General features: G+C 39.4%; 1 pseudogene; it reads right to left on the bottom strand.

Annotated features, from left to right (window-relative positions):
• Positions 1-484: 484 nt before the first annotated feature.
• On the bottom strand, positions 485-13,653 carry LOC128627264 (U6 snRNA-associated Sm-like protein LSm3; annotated as a pseudogene).
• Positions 13,654-14,187: the final 534 nt, after the last annotated feature.

Here is a 14,187-nt window from a genome sequence, read left to right as displayed (position 1 = left end):
TATGTTTTCCAGTGTTGCAATTATTTGAAATAAACAGAAAATATCTACACAGACATTTCCATTCTTTAGCTCCATCTGTTCTGGTGTCTGTATTTTACTATTACACAACATTTAGAAGATTTAGTTTAACCACAGGGACTGTTTATTTATTTATTTATTTTACCTTTGATTCAGTTCAAATCTTGACTATTTTCTCTATATTTAACAGTCACATACAAATATTTCACATTTGCTTTTTAATGTTTCACTATGAATTATTAAATTAATTATTTTTTTCCTTGGTGATCATATTTATTGAAAAGGTTGGAGAAAAAATGCCAATTAGCTTAAGAATTTTCCAGCTATCTCTAAATCAGCTCATTTCAGGAGTGGAAGAATCCTTGGTCATTTCCTAATATCAGAATTTACACAGGGTTCTCTTCTGAATATCTTCTGCATATAAAAACAATCATACAGTCACCTAATAGAAAATATATTATTTGTTTCAACCAACTGTCAGTGGAGGGGCAACTAGTAAATACCATCTCACTGAACAAAGAACATCAGAATATTGTTCTGTTGATTAATATATGTCCTCATATGTTTATCAGTTTTTATAATAGTCACAGTTTCTTCCACAGCTCCAAATATCATATTTAATTATTGATCATAAGCATGTAATCTACCTGGAAGCTCTCTGTCATTTCTCGTCTTCACATAAATTCGCTCATCCAGGCTGATCCTGATGAGATCCAGGGACTCTCCTACGGTTGGCAGTTTGTTCCTGGTCCACGTAGTCTGCCTGTTTCAAACCCTGTGCTATGAACTGTTAAATTTAAATCCTGCTGATAATACCTAGTGGGCCAAGAACAATGTAGCTATTTAGATAGAATTTTGCAGATTCATCGTGGAATTTATATGGGAATAGAGACTCATGGCTGATTTTTTTTTTTTAAACAACTATAATCCTATTCTTAGAGTAACGCTTGAGATAATGATCTCCACAAAAATGTGATAGCAAGAAAAAGCATTTGATGAAGCAAAAAGTAACAGATCAAATTTCTAAACTATAAAACCTATTTTGGAAAAATAAGATTATAAACTTCTTAAAGGCACATGAAGAGCACATTTAACAGAGATTTTAGCCAAGTAAGAATAATGCAGAACCAGTATGATGAACTTAGTGTGATTAGCCACATATAAGCTTTCCGGCTATTTAATTTCTAAGGTACCATTTGTTTCACTATTACTATGTGCCAGGCAACTTACCAGTACTTTACAATGTCATAACTCATTTAATCTCTCACAACAGCGTGTAGATTTAGGTATTAATGAAGTGAGAATCTCCTGAAAATTAGAAATACTCTCTTACAATGAGTATCTTTTTCGAGTTATACCAGATAAAAAGATAAAGAAGAAAGTTCTAACTTATGAATTTGCAAGATGAGAAAATTGAGACTTAGCAAGACTAATGTGTCTAAGTTTGTGCAGTTATAGCAGGTGGCATCATGGTTTTAATCTGAGTCTCATTCATAATTACTGTCCTCCTCTGCCTCCACAAATTAAAAAGGTGCTCCCAGCTCTGCCCTTTTTTTAGATAGTTCAGTTCCTCAACCACATAGAAATAAATTTCAACTGCAAATTGTATATGGCTTAGGCATTTTCCCAATGTTAGAATTTAATTATTGACTATAGATTAGAATCCTCACTGTTGACATAAGGAACGTCTAAACCTGTAGAGGAATTTTCATAATTTTATTTGAGCCAAACTGTTGACAGTTGCTGAGAAACAAAATCTCAATGGATTGAGGAAATGCTCTGGGGAATAACAGTTTTGCAGATTATTTTATACTGTATAGTCAAAGGGGGCATAAGGAGGGTTACATAAAATCCATTGGTGGTACATTAAGGGGGCAGGGGAAGGAAAAGTAGATTAATTTCTGGGATTGGATAAAAGTAAAATGGAGTCACCCATACTTTACATTGGTGGGTACAGGGTAATTAATAATTAACAGTAACAGCACGTAGAATGGTGTTGGGTGTGGGGAAGATAGCAAAGAGAGGTTCTGTGGTCTTTTGCTCTGGTAGTGCCCTGAGGGGTCAGGGAAAAGCAATTACTCTGACATTTCAAAGGTTTGTTATCTTAGATGCAAAAAGATAATAGACAGTCTCACTTCTGGTAATGATTACCTTTGTCCAGGAAGCTACAGGCCTGGGATATGAGCCATCTGCCCAACTCACTTTTAGTTAGGAATTTTGTTTAGACCATCTTATGTGGTTACTTTCAGTCTCTGAGTCTGTAAGGCTTGTCATGCAGACCTTTTCTAAATTTGTCAGATTTAGTGTGTGGCCTTCCACATTACATAGTGGAGTACTTTTGCATATTTTTTACAAATATATTTTATTGATTATGCTATTGCAGTTGTCCCATTTCCCCCTTCACTTCCCTCCACCCTGAACCCCCCTCCCACCCACATTCTCCTCCTTTAGTTCATGTCCATGTGTCATACTTACAAGTTCTTTAGCTTCCACATTTCCTACACTATTCTTACCTTCCCCCTGTCTATTTTCTACCTGCCATCTATGCTACTTATTCTCTGTACATTTTCCTCCTCTCTCCTCCCACTTCCCTGTTGCTAACCCTCTATGTGATCTCCATTTCTGTGGTTCTGTTCCTGCTCTAGTTGTTTGTTTAGTTTGTTTTTGTTTTAGGTGTGGCTGTTAATAATTGTGAGTTTGCTGTCATTTTACTGTTCATGTTTTTTATCTTCTTTTTATTAGATAAGTCTCTTTAACATTTCATATAATAAGGGCTTGGTGATGATGAACTCCTTTATTAACTTGACCTTATGTGAGAAGCACTTTATCTGCCCTTTCATTCTAAATGAGAGCTTTGTTGGATAGAGCAATCTTGGATGTAGGTCCTTGCCTTTCATGACTTGGAATACTTTTGAACCCCTTCTTGCCTATAAGGTCTCTTTTGGGAAATCAGCTGACAGTCTGATGGGAACTCCTTTGTAGGTAACTGTCTCCTTATCTCTTGCTGCTTCTAGGATTCTCTCCTTCATTTTAATCTTGGCTAATATAATTATGATGTGCCTTGGTGTGTTCCTCCTTGGGTCCAGCTTCTTTGCGACTGTCTGAGCTTCCTGGACTTCCTGGAAGTCTATTTCCCTTGCCACATTGGGGAAGTTCTCCTTCATTATTTGTTCAAATAAGTTTTCCACTTGTTGCTCTTCCTTTTCTTCTTCTGGTACCCCTATAATTTGGATGTTGGAATGTTTAAAGATGTCCTAGAGGTTTCTAAGCCTCTCCTCATTTTTTTCAATTCTTATTTCTTCATTCTTTTCTGTTTGGTTGTTTCTTCCTTCTGGTCCACACTGTTGATCTGAGTCCCAGTTTCCTTCCCATCACTATTGGTTCCCTGTACATTTTCCTTTATTTTATTTAGCATGGCCTTCATTTTTTCATCTAATTTGCAACCAAATTGAACCAGTTCCATGAGCATCCTTATTACCAGTGTTTTGAACTGTGCATCTGATAGGCCATCTCTTTGTTGCTTAGTTGTGTTTTTTGTGGAGCTTTGATCTGTTCTTTCATTTGGGCCATTTTTTTTTTTGTCTTGACCTGCCTGTTACATAGTGAGGGGAGGAGCCTTAGGTGTTCACCAGGGCAGGGCAACCCAGTTGCTGGGTTGTGAAGCTGTATGTGGGGGAGGAGTCTGAGAGGGAACAGTGGTGCTTGCTCCACTTTCTGCTGGATTTATGTCACTTCCACCACTTCCCCCAAGCAAACTGGGCCCTTCTGGTGCTGATTACCAGGTGGGTGGGTTGTATAAGTTCTAGGACCCTGTGGGTTTCTCCAATGAACTCTCCTGTGAGGCTGGGAGTCTCTCCTGGCAACTCAACCCTCCATAGGTGTTTTCATTTGGTGTTTTGAGGCTTTATTTCCCCGCACTGGGATCCTGGGTCATGTGGTCTGTCTCGCTCCCCAGTTTTGCCTGGTTTATCTGCAAATGTGGGACTGCTCAGTCCACCAGCCACAGTGCCCCTCCATAATCTGCCACCTTGTTGAGTCTGCCCGCTGCCGTCTTGTGCCCCCTGGGTTCGACAACCACTGCTTTTTTTTTTTTTTTTGCTGTGACCCCTCTCTACCCAGCTGCCTGATTTTGCCCCTCCTACTGGTTTGGATGAATATTTCTTCTTTAACTCCTTGGTTGTTGCACTTCCATACAATTCAATTTTCTGTCAGTACTGGTTGATTTTTGTTTCTAAATTTTTGTTGTCCTTATTTTGGTTGTGTGAGGAGGCACAGTGTGTACCTAGGCCTCCATCTTGGCTGTAAGTCATTACTTTTGCATATTTTTCATGAAAAGAAAATACTTAATCCCATAATAGATGTTGATAAATTTCCTTATAATGAAATTATAAACAAAAAATGCCTGTCTCTCTCATCATAACATTATAAACATTATATTTGCAACTTTCTTGGTCTTAGTTTACCACTTAGGAACCAAAAATATTTTACACGGAATTTCCATTATGAAGTATTTTCTTCATTATGTATGAAAAATCAAAGCAATGAAACTGAGGAAAGAATGAAGAAACAAAATGGAGTTACAATAGCTGAGCTGACAAAATTACTTAAATTAGAATGGGCTGAAACATGAAGAATAGATTTTATTTTACCTTAAGTATCCTGAGGACTAAATATTTGAAAGTTGTGTAATATTTTCAGTTGTGCATTAATGCTTGGAGATATTTATAAATCCTCCAGATAGCCCTCTGAAGAACTTAGGAAAGAATGTTCATGTCTTTGCAGAGCACCATCTCAGACCATTCCAGAAGCTAACAGTGCAGGACTGATTCTTTTCAAGAATGTACTTTTTATTATAAGAAGTCTCTACTTTTTTTTTTGAACACTCTGGGTGTTACCTGGTAGTGTTAACAGATTTGCAAATCTTATAACCCTTCAATATTACTTTGTTATTTAATTCTAGGGCAATCTCTTGATTTATTTTCTTCTCTCAGTCAGCAAAATGAAGTGATTTTGTTACTGAACCCACACACAGATTCATTATGTCCTCTGCCTTATAGGAAAGACGTCTCTCAATGCCAGAGATTTGTGAAAAGGAAAGAAAATGTTTATTTAAAGCTATACAGATTTAAAGTAGTTACCTAATGTCTTCATTAAGATATCAAAGTTTTTTTGGATACCCACAGACACCCACAGTGCTTCCTTATCCCCCCGCCCTAATTCAGGGTACCATAACTCTGGAAAAGAAGCACACATCTGTGTTTCAGGCTGCTGGCACCGTCAGCTATATCGCCATCCAGGCAGGATCTCTAATTAATCCAAAGCAATGTGGCACCTTCTCATGGCCTACTGGCAAAGAGTTCTTTCACCCTTCTTTCAGGCAAAGTCTCTCCTGCTTCCCAGGCCACGTGGCCAAAGGGACCACCCCAAAGCTGCGTGGTCCTCTTCTACCAGAGCTGCAGGGGTCCCCAATCTGGCCAAAACCTCATGGTTCTTCTTTCCACCAGAGCTGTGGGGGTCTGCACTCTGGCCAAACTGCATGGAGCTCTCCTTTCCTCCAAAGCTATGGATGGGAGAGAGGAGGTCGCCACTCTGCCAAAGCTGAGTGGTGGTTCTCTGCTAAAGCTGCATGGTGATTCTCTCTACCCCAGCTGCGGAAGTCCCCATTCTGCCCAAAAGCACATGGCTCCCTCAATGGCTGCTGTGTCTGTGCCAGTCCTCCTCTGCAGCCCCATTTCTGACTCCTCCCACAATAGGCTACACTTGCCAGCACTCCCATATCCTTCTAGCTTTACTGGCTGCCATAGTGAGTCTGGGCAGGTGTGGCCCCATGGCATGGAGCCAATCTTCTCCAAGCTCTCACACAGGCACTGTAAACAGGGGGAGTTGCCTCCCAGTTACATCTTGGGTGGAAGTCACTCCCTTCTCCCTGGCTCAAAGCATGGCCACAGCTATTCAACATATCTATGAAACCAGTTAAAGGTTATAGATGTGTTAAATAACCATGCCAGAGGTTAGCTGCAAAGTTGCTGCTGTACAAAACAGCTCTCAGTGGCCCTGCTCCATTTGTCCCTTCCCCCAACTCACTCCTGTTGGGGGGTGGGGTGAGGACATCCTAATATTTTTTGGACACTTTGAGTTCTGCACCCCCTTTTTGGGCCCTCCTCTTGGCTGTGCCCGGTTACAATTTCCCAGTTTCTCTTACTGAGTCAACAGTACTAAGTCATATTGTTACTAAAGTAATGCTTACTGTACTGAGTGAGACAAAGAAATAAAAGAATATATCCTACTTTTAGAAGTTTAACAGCTAGAGTATTAAATGTAAGTAAGAATTCATCTTTGATATATGCTAATAAAAAGCATAGAAAATAATATCTTTGGAAATTTAGATGAGAAGGAGATCTCAGTAGGTGGAAGCAGTTGGGAAGAGCTTTGAAAAGTTATGTAATAGAGTGGTCAGGCCAAATCACTGGAGAAAGCATGGGGCAGGGAGAAAACCCTGAGGCGGGATTGAAGATTATAAGCAGTTTTCCCTTCCCGAAAAGGATGGAAATTGCCTGGAGGCAGCCAGACAGCTCATGGTTGGGCAGAAGGGAGCTTGAACAGAGCATGCTTGAGTGGCGTCTTTGCCCCCTTTTGCAACGTGGTGGCCAGAAGAGGGGCAAAGGCAAAAATGGCTGACAGTGGCTCTCATTGGTTGAAAAGCTGGACATTCCTATGGCTTCTGGAGTGTATGGAATAATGGAAGAGGGCTTTTAAACAGAAGGCAGACAGAAGCTCACTCTCTTGGCTTGGGGGCTCTGGCTCTCTTGGCTTCTTGGACTCTTGCTTCACTGCGCAGGAATGGGAGCACTCGTGCCAGGCCCACCTGGGGCTTTGGCCCCACAAGGTTGGAAGTCAGCTCCCCAAGGCAGGCTCCCACACTGGGATTTGTGCCTCGCTGGGCTCTAGCCTTTGGGACACTAAGACCTAGTGTAGCAAGGCACATGGGTCCTGGATTACTTCCTCTCCCTCACCCTGACGGCGGCACTCAGAGACTGAGAGCATCACAAGGAGGTAGGAGGTGGGAAGTTCCTCACGGATGGATATTCCCCTGCACAACCATCTGCAGGGATCTAGAAGTGTACTCCTGACCCTGAGCAAGAGTGAGAGAGTGAGAGCAAGATGATGGTGACTCTGAAACCCACAATTACACACCCCAGAAAGGAGGGAGACTCAATTACATGGCTAGTTTAAGCTCCAAAAGGATAGATAAGCAATAATGGGGAACGTTTTGGTGTGGCTTTGATTTGCAATCATTTTGGGAGCAAGGGGGTTCTGTGTCTTTCAAAAGAGAAGGGTTCAGAGCATGAATGCTCCCAGCAACACCTCCCCAGAAATTGGAAACCTCGTTAATAAAAACCGATTTCCTCCCACACAAATCTTTGTTATGTGTATACACAGCAACAAGTGGCCGGACCCCACGCTGCCCAGTGCCTGGTTATAGTTTGTGGGACATAACTGGGAAAGACAATTTCATAAAAGCATTCCCCAAAGAGAAAGTGATGGCTTAGGCAGTTTCAGAGCCCCAAATATCCCTAATAATGGAGTGCTAAACAAGGCCAGAAGTAAAGGGTTTGTGCTGAGGTAGAGTAGGAGATAAAGGTGCCTGATAATTCAACATTTATAACTTTTGAACAAGCTTTTCTATCAAATGCCTCTAGCTCTCATTCTACTGAACTTTTATGGGTGGGGGCCTTTATCTTTTCTGCTCTGCTATTTTCAGTGCCTCTCACAGTACTGAGATAGGGTATGTGGCCAAATAACTGTAACCAATAAAGGCTACAGGGACTAGCAAGGAAGACCCACCCAAAACACATTATAGGTTAGAATTTGCGGAAGACCAGCTTGATCTAATTTCACCCTGTGGTCACCCCTAGCCTCATTATACACTCCTTACTACGCAATAGCATAGTAAAGGATGTGCCCCACGCTGCTGTGATAGGAGACAGAAAGCCCATGTAAGGACACACATGGCAAACAGGGCTCTTCCAAGGAGTCTCCACTTGTCTCTTGGAAAATTTCTGAATACTCCTCCCCATTATTGAATGCCTTACTCTTCAATTAAATGAAACTCAATAAAGAAGTAAATCAGACTAGGGAGTAGCTGCTCTGTGGAGTAGCTACTTTCTGTTTCACTGCTTCACTGATAAACTGCCTTTCACTTTAAACTCTATGCTGGCTCAATTTTAAATTATTTCCTGGGCAAAGCTAAGAACCCACTGTGGCTCACAGACCTTTGGGTCCGCAGACCGCTGTAATACCTGAATCAGTACATTCTGTCCTGGTAAAGAAGAGGCACTCTAAATTTTGTTGAATGAATAAATGAGCCTCATTTGTTCATTAAGTGAATTACCCAAGATCAAACAACTAGTAAGTGTTAGTTTTGACTGGAGTAAACCATTGTTTTTACTCTATTCAGATATGAATTTAAAATATTACAGAATCATTATTTCTCCATTCTTATCTTTTGGATGGACCTTAAGAAGTTTGTATTAGTCAGGGTTCTGCAGAGAAATAGAATCCATGGGATGTGTGTGTGCGGTGGTGCAGGGGCAGATCATAAGGAATTGGCTCATGCAAATGTGGAGGCTGACAAGTCCCAAGATCCACAGGGTGAGTCAGTGAACAGGAGACAAAACAGCCAATGGTGTAGTTCCAGTATGAGTCTGAAGGCCAGGGAGAGCTGATGTTTCAGTTCTAGTTCAAAGAAGAGAGCCAATGTCCCAGCTTGTTCGAAGTCAGGCAGGAGGAATTCTTCTTTACTTGGGGGAGGGTCAAGTTTTATGTTCTATTCATGTCTTCAACTGAGTGGATAGGGCCCACTTACATTAGGGAGGGCAATCTGCTTTATTTGTTCTAATTATTTAAATATTAATTTCACTAAGAAACACACTCACAGACTCACCCATAATAATGTTTAACCAACTTTCTTGGCATCTCATGGCCCAGGTAAGTTGACACATAAAATTAACCACCACAAAGCTTTACCATTCACAACTAATGTGACCAAATTTTTCCTATGAAAACATCATGTTCTATATAATCCTAAACATGTATTTATACAAGTTCCTTTTGTTGAGATAGTACAGCATGGTGATAAAGAACACCTCTGCTTGGGTTCGAATGCAAGTTAGCAGATATACGAATCTGACAAGTGACTTCTCTGAGTGTCAGTTTCTTTATGTATAAATTGGGAATAAAAGTTGGCTACTATTTGTAAATAAATAAAGCCACTTTAAAATGGAGTCTGAGCTGCCATCCCACAACTGATGTGCACATCTTATACCTTAAACCTCTATACTGGGCCTAAGGCAGCACTGTGTCCCAAAGAACTGTTTGCAAGGATAACAGGAAAGCAGGTATTGTGACTACTGGACTGATGACAATGGGACTAAAAATTAAAAAACATTGTTTAGGATTAAAGTCACCATGCTAGTTTATCTGCACCAACAGGAATGCCTTCCTTCTATTGCTGTAATTGTTCCCCTTCCCTTTCTCACTAACACCCCTTGCCTTGGTTTCCTAATCACAGCACCTGTGGGTTTCTGCCTGACTCTCTTCTTAAATAGCTTTTCTTCTCTTCTGCCTCCTCCTCCCACTCCCCTTTCCTCTTCTTTCTCTGCTTCTCCTTCTTCTTATTTCTCTCCTTCCTCTACCTCTTCTTCTTCTTCCTCATATTTTTTTATCTCAAAAAGATGCCGGTTGCCTCTTACTTCAGGTTATTTTTAGGTCATCATATCTAATAGGAAATATTGATAAAAATTTCATAAATGTGGCATACCACAAATAAATATTCATTTAAAATAAATATTCATTTAAAATACCAAGTTATATTTTTAATTTTAAACACTCGAAATAATAATACTCTTCCAAGGCAGATGCCTTTTATTTTATTTATATTTCTACCTTTTAATTCCTACTTTAATGCCTGATACATAGTAAGCATATGATAAACATTTTAAGAATACTTAATATTATTGAGTCAGGAAAAAATATAACTTATGGTATTTGAATTCTATAACCCTAAATATATTAATAATATTAAAACTATTTTTTATTCTTAAAAATGAAGATTTTATAATAACGAATTGCTTCTTTTGCACAAAGTTTAACTTGATTTGAAATGAAACATTTGGAGAAGTTGTAATAGCAGAGGCAGATAATTTCATTAACTTAATATTTGTTAATTAGGTTGCCTTGTAAACCTAAAACAGTTCCCCTAAACAATTAAAGATGATGTGAACTTTTAGTTAATCCAATCACTAATCAATTTTTTTGCAACACATCTTTAAATCTTAGTGGCATAAATATAATGATAATAATGCCTTACATTGAACAACTTTATAATGTTCAAATTATTTGAACATGCTATCATGTATGATTCTTACAACAATCTTAAAGAGTGGGTAAGTAGATGTCACTATCCCCATTTTACATGTGAGCAAACTGAGGAGTGAGAGATTCAAACTAGTATGCCCAGTACCAAGCATCAAATGAATGACTAAGCTGGAAAGTTTTATCTTAGTGTACTTTCTAATAAACCAAATCTAATTGGACTAATTAAAAACTCCTGAGTAAAAAATCTCAGCAGGTTTGTTAAGAAGTGATTTTCTTTCAATACATGTGACTGTTAGGCAGTATTTATCCTATGTTAAAGATCTCAAATTTTTATGGTAATAGGAATGCAAAATGGGCCTTTTTTAATAACACATCAATACTGGAAGATTATAATCACAGTAACTAATTTTATACTCTTGAGTTTGGTTCACTAAGTAATATCATATACTCTAGATGAGAGTTTTTCTCATATTAAAGTTGGAGTCTTGGGTTTGACACAACTACCTTTTTCTATGGTAGTATAATACATTTTCCTTATTGACATTATACTATTTACTGTATTGTCTTAAATTCACTCAAAAATATATTTTTAAAGGAGTGTGGTTTGCAGTAGAAATAATAGTTTTTGTAAGTTGGTGTGGGATTTATATCCTTAATACCGATTTGACTCAAAATTTTTTATTGAAGTTGTAATCTTAATAAAATGATGAAATAATTAGAATTACCCCCAAGCCTGCCACTCTGGTGGTGAAGTTATTTGATATCATTGAATAATTTTCTCCTATTTCTTCAGTCTCTAAAAAAGAGTAAATCCCAGTAAGTTTCCCAAAGCCCCAAACCGAATGGCTTCCTGGTAATTTTGAGTTTAACGACCATGTCTTTCACTTCTTTTATATCCCTCTTACAATATTCAGAACAATGCTGTGCCTGTAGAAGGTGCTTAATGTGATCTAGAGCAATGAATACACACCTGAAGTTGGTTTGGAAGAGACCTGGGAAAGTCTGGGTTAGAGGAAAGGGAGTACTCTCTTTGTTCAAAGTACAGATGAATAGATACCTGAACACTGAGACATCAGGAATGACAATGCCATGTAGCAGTCGGTGAAAAGAAGCAGGCATAAAGGGAAAATGACAGAGAGGCAGGCACAGAGGCAGTCCAAGGAAATGAAGGCAGGCTTTGACCATGAGACAAGGAAGAGCTGGGGAAGCGAATGATGTCATCAGAACAACAATAGAGGAAGATAGTTTTGGCAGCAGCTTTTGAATAGACTTTGAAGAAAAAAAATTAGAGAGAGGGGAAAAAGGAAACGGGAAAAGGAAGTCTGCTCAAAACTCAGCATGACATTTGCAGTGGGTGGGGAGCTTCCTGTCACAGCTTGATGTTTGGAACATCTGGTCACCTTGAATAATGAGACCTTGGAAACTTCAGCTTTCTCAAGTGATCAGATTAGAATATGCGTGGATTGCATGGCCTAACAGTTGCTGCCAGTAGACAGGCCTATCTGAAGAAAGAAAAAAACCAAACAAATGGAAAACGGTTACATCGAGAAAACTCCTGCTAGTTTTCTGATGTAAGTATTGAAATTTGTTAATGTACACACATACTTTACGTGTTTTCGGAATTTACTGTCTTTGTGTTAAATAAAGTGTTATAAATTCTCTTTGAATTTAATGGTCTCAAATGATGAATTTGCGCTAATAGATTTACAGATTCCATACCTTGCTTCATTTACAATATAGGCCAAGGTTTTCCACAGCACAATTATGCCCTCTAGTGTTCTTAGCATTTTATGAAGGCTACTTTGGAGTTAAAAACTGACTTCCAACGAGTAGAAAAACTAACTATGCACCCACTTTATCATCTGAAGGCTAACTACTGTACATAAGTCTAAGCCTGTGGCTTTGTTATGGTGACAAATAACCCTCCTAATCTCAGTGGCTTAAAAAACAAAACTATTTCTCAGAAGGTCCAGTGCAAGCTGGCTGGGTCTCAATATAAGCAACTTTTTGGGGATCTGGACTTCCTGTATCTTACGATCTCTCTCACCTTCTCACCCGCCAAAGTCACGAGGACAGGGAAATAGATGGACCAGGCACACTCGTTTTTAACTGCTTCAGCCAGGAAGCAGCACATGCCACCCTGTTGCGTCCTACTGGCCAGAACTAAGCTTGTGGCTCTGGCGGAAAGGCAAGGGAGCCTGAGAACGGGGAGAAGCACTAAGATGTTCTGGGAACACAACTGCCTCTGCTGAAGCTTCTACAAGAACAACCGGGGAAGAACATATCAGATATTCTAAATTTATTATTTTGGGAAATGTTTTTGATTTGGAGTTTTCCAGTAGGAAGGTAGTCAATCAAAAAGAGAATAGGGCAGCAACTTTAATAGTCATAATTCTTCATTTTTTATATGACACTCAAAATTAAATATCTTGTTTGTGTATAACAGCAGAAATGTAGAAATAGATATTTATATCAGAATTTCTATTCTGGTTGACTTTTGTATTAAAATATCTCTTATACCCCTGTTGTTTAAGAAAACTATCTTCCTCCCCTGCATCTATTCCTTAGATGTGTTATAATTTTATTTTTAAATATTCTTTCTAACTTTAATTTGGATATATTTGAAAGCTATTTCCTAAACTGTTCTTCTTACTGATATTCCACCCTTGAGAAGTATATTACATGTATTTATGAAAGTTTATAAATTGTATATATTAGCAGACAAATATGGGGTAGAAAAAGTAGGTTTACAATTATTCATGTGGGAAATAATACAATAATTAACAAAAATAATATAAGAGGCACTTCCGCCAAGATGGAGGCATAGGTGGAAATACTTTGCTTCCTTGCACAACCAAATCTAAAGACAATAAAGTTTTAACAACAATAAACGCAACCAAACCACACAGAAAATCGAACAATATGGAGTCCAAAAATAATAAACCGCTCAGCTAAACTGGTGAGAGGGACAAAGCCAGCAGCGGAGTGGATTGAGCACAAAAGATCCCCCAACCAGGGAGGTGCACAGGCAGCCGAGGGTGCAGGTGCAGGCTAGCTACCAGCGGGTCCAGGGAAGAGGTGCAGCTGGCTGTGTAGTCGGCCGTGCATTTGCGCACAGATAAACCAGTGAAGAGGCAAGCATTGAGGCAGATCGTACAGGCCCCGGCGGCGCAGGGCGGCAGACTTATGCATTTGTGCTTGGATAAGCAGGCAGGGGCGAGCGGTCAGGTGGACTGTGCTAGCAGAGAGGACCGCCATTGCTCCCTCTTTGACCCCACCCCCACATACAGAGTCACAAACCAGAGACCTGGGTAGCCTCACCCTGGTGAACAACTAAGGCACCTCTCCTCATACGTAACAGGCACAAACAGATAAAAACATGGCTCAAGAACAACTCAGAGCCCCAGAGCCAATAAATCTAAGTGACAAAGAAATAGCCAAACTTTCAGATGCACAGTTCAAAACACTGGTGATCAGGGTGCTCACAGAACTGGTTGATTTTAGTCACAAATTAGAGGAACATATGAAGGCTAAACTAATTGAAATAAATGGAAATACACAGGAAACCAATAGTAATGGACAGGAAACTGGGACTCAAATCAAAGGAGTGGACCAGAAAGAGGAAAAAAATGACCAAACAGAAAAGAATGAAGAAACAAGAATTTAAAAAAAAGGAGGAGAGGCTTAGGAATTTCCAGGACATCTTTAAACTTTCCAACATCTGAATTATAGGGGTACCAGAAGGGGAAGAGGAACAGCCACCAGTGGAAAACTTATCCGAACAAATAATAC

This window comes from Artibeus jamaicensis, unplaced genomic scaffold, assembly GCF_021234435.1.
Source record: "Artibeus jamaicensis isolate MK-2021 breed Jamaican fruit bat unplaced genomic scaffold, CSHL_Jam_final contig_354, whole genome shotgun sequence".
Classification (NCBI taxonomy): Eukaryota; Metazoa; Chordata; class Mammalia; order Chiroptera; family Phyllostomidae; genus Artibeus; species Artibeus jamaicensis.
Note: the sequence above shows the minus strand (reverse complement) of the source record. Positions and strands in the feature narration are given on the sequence as shown.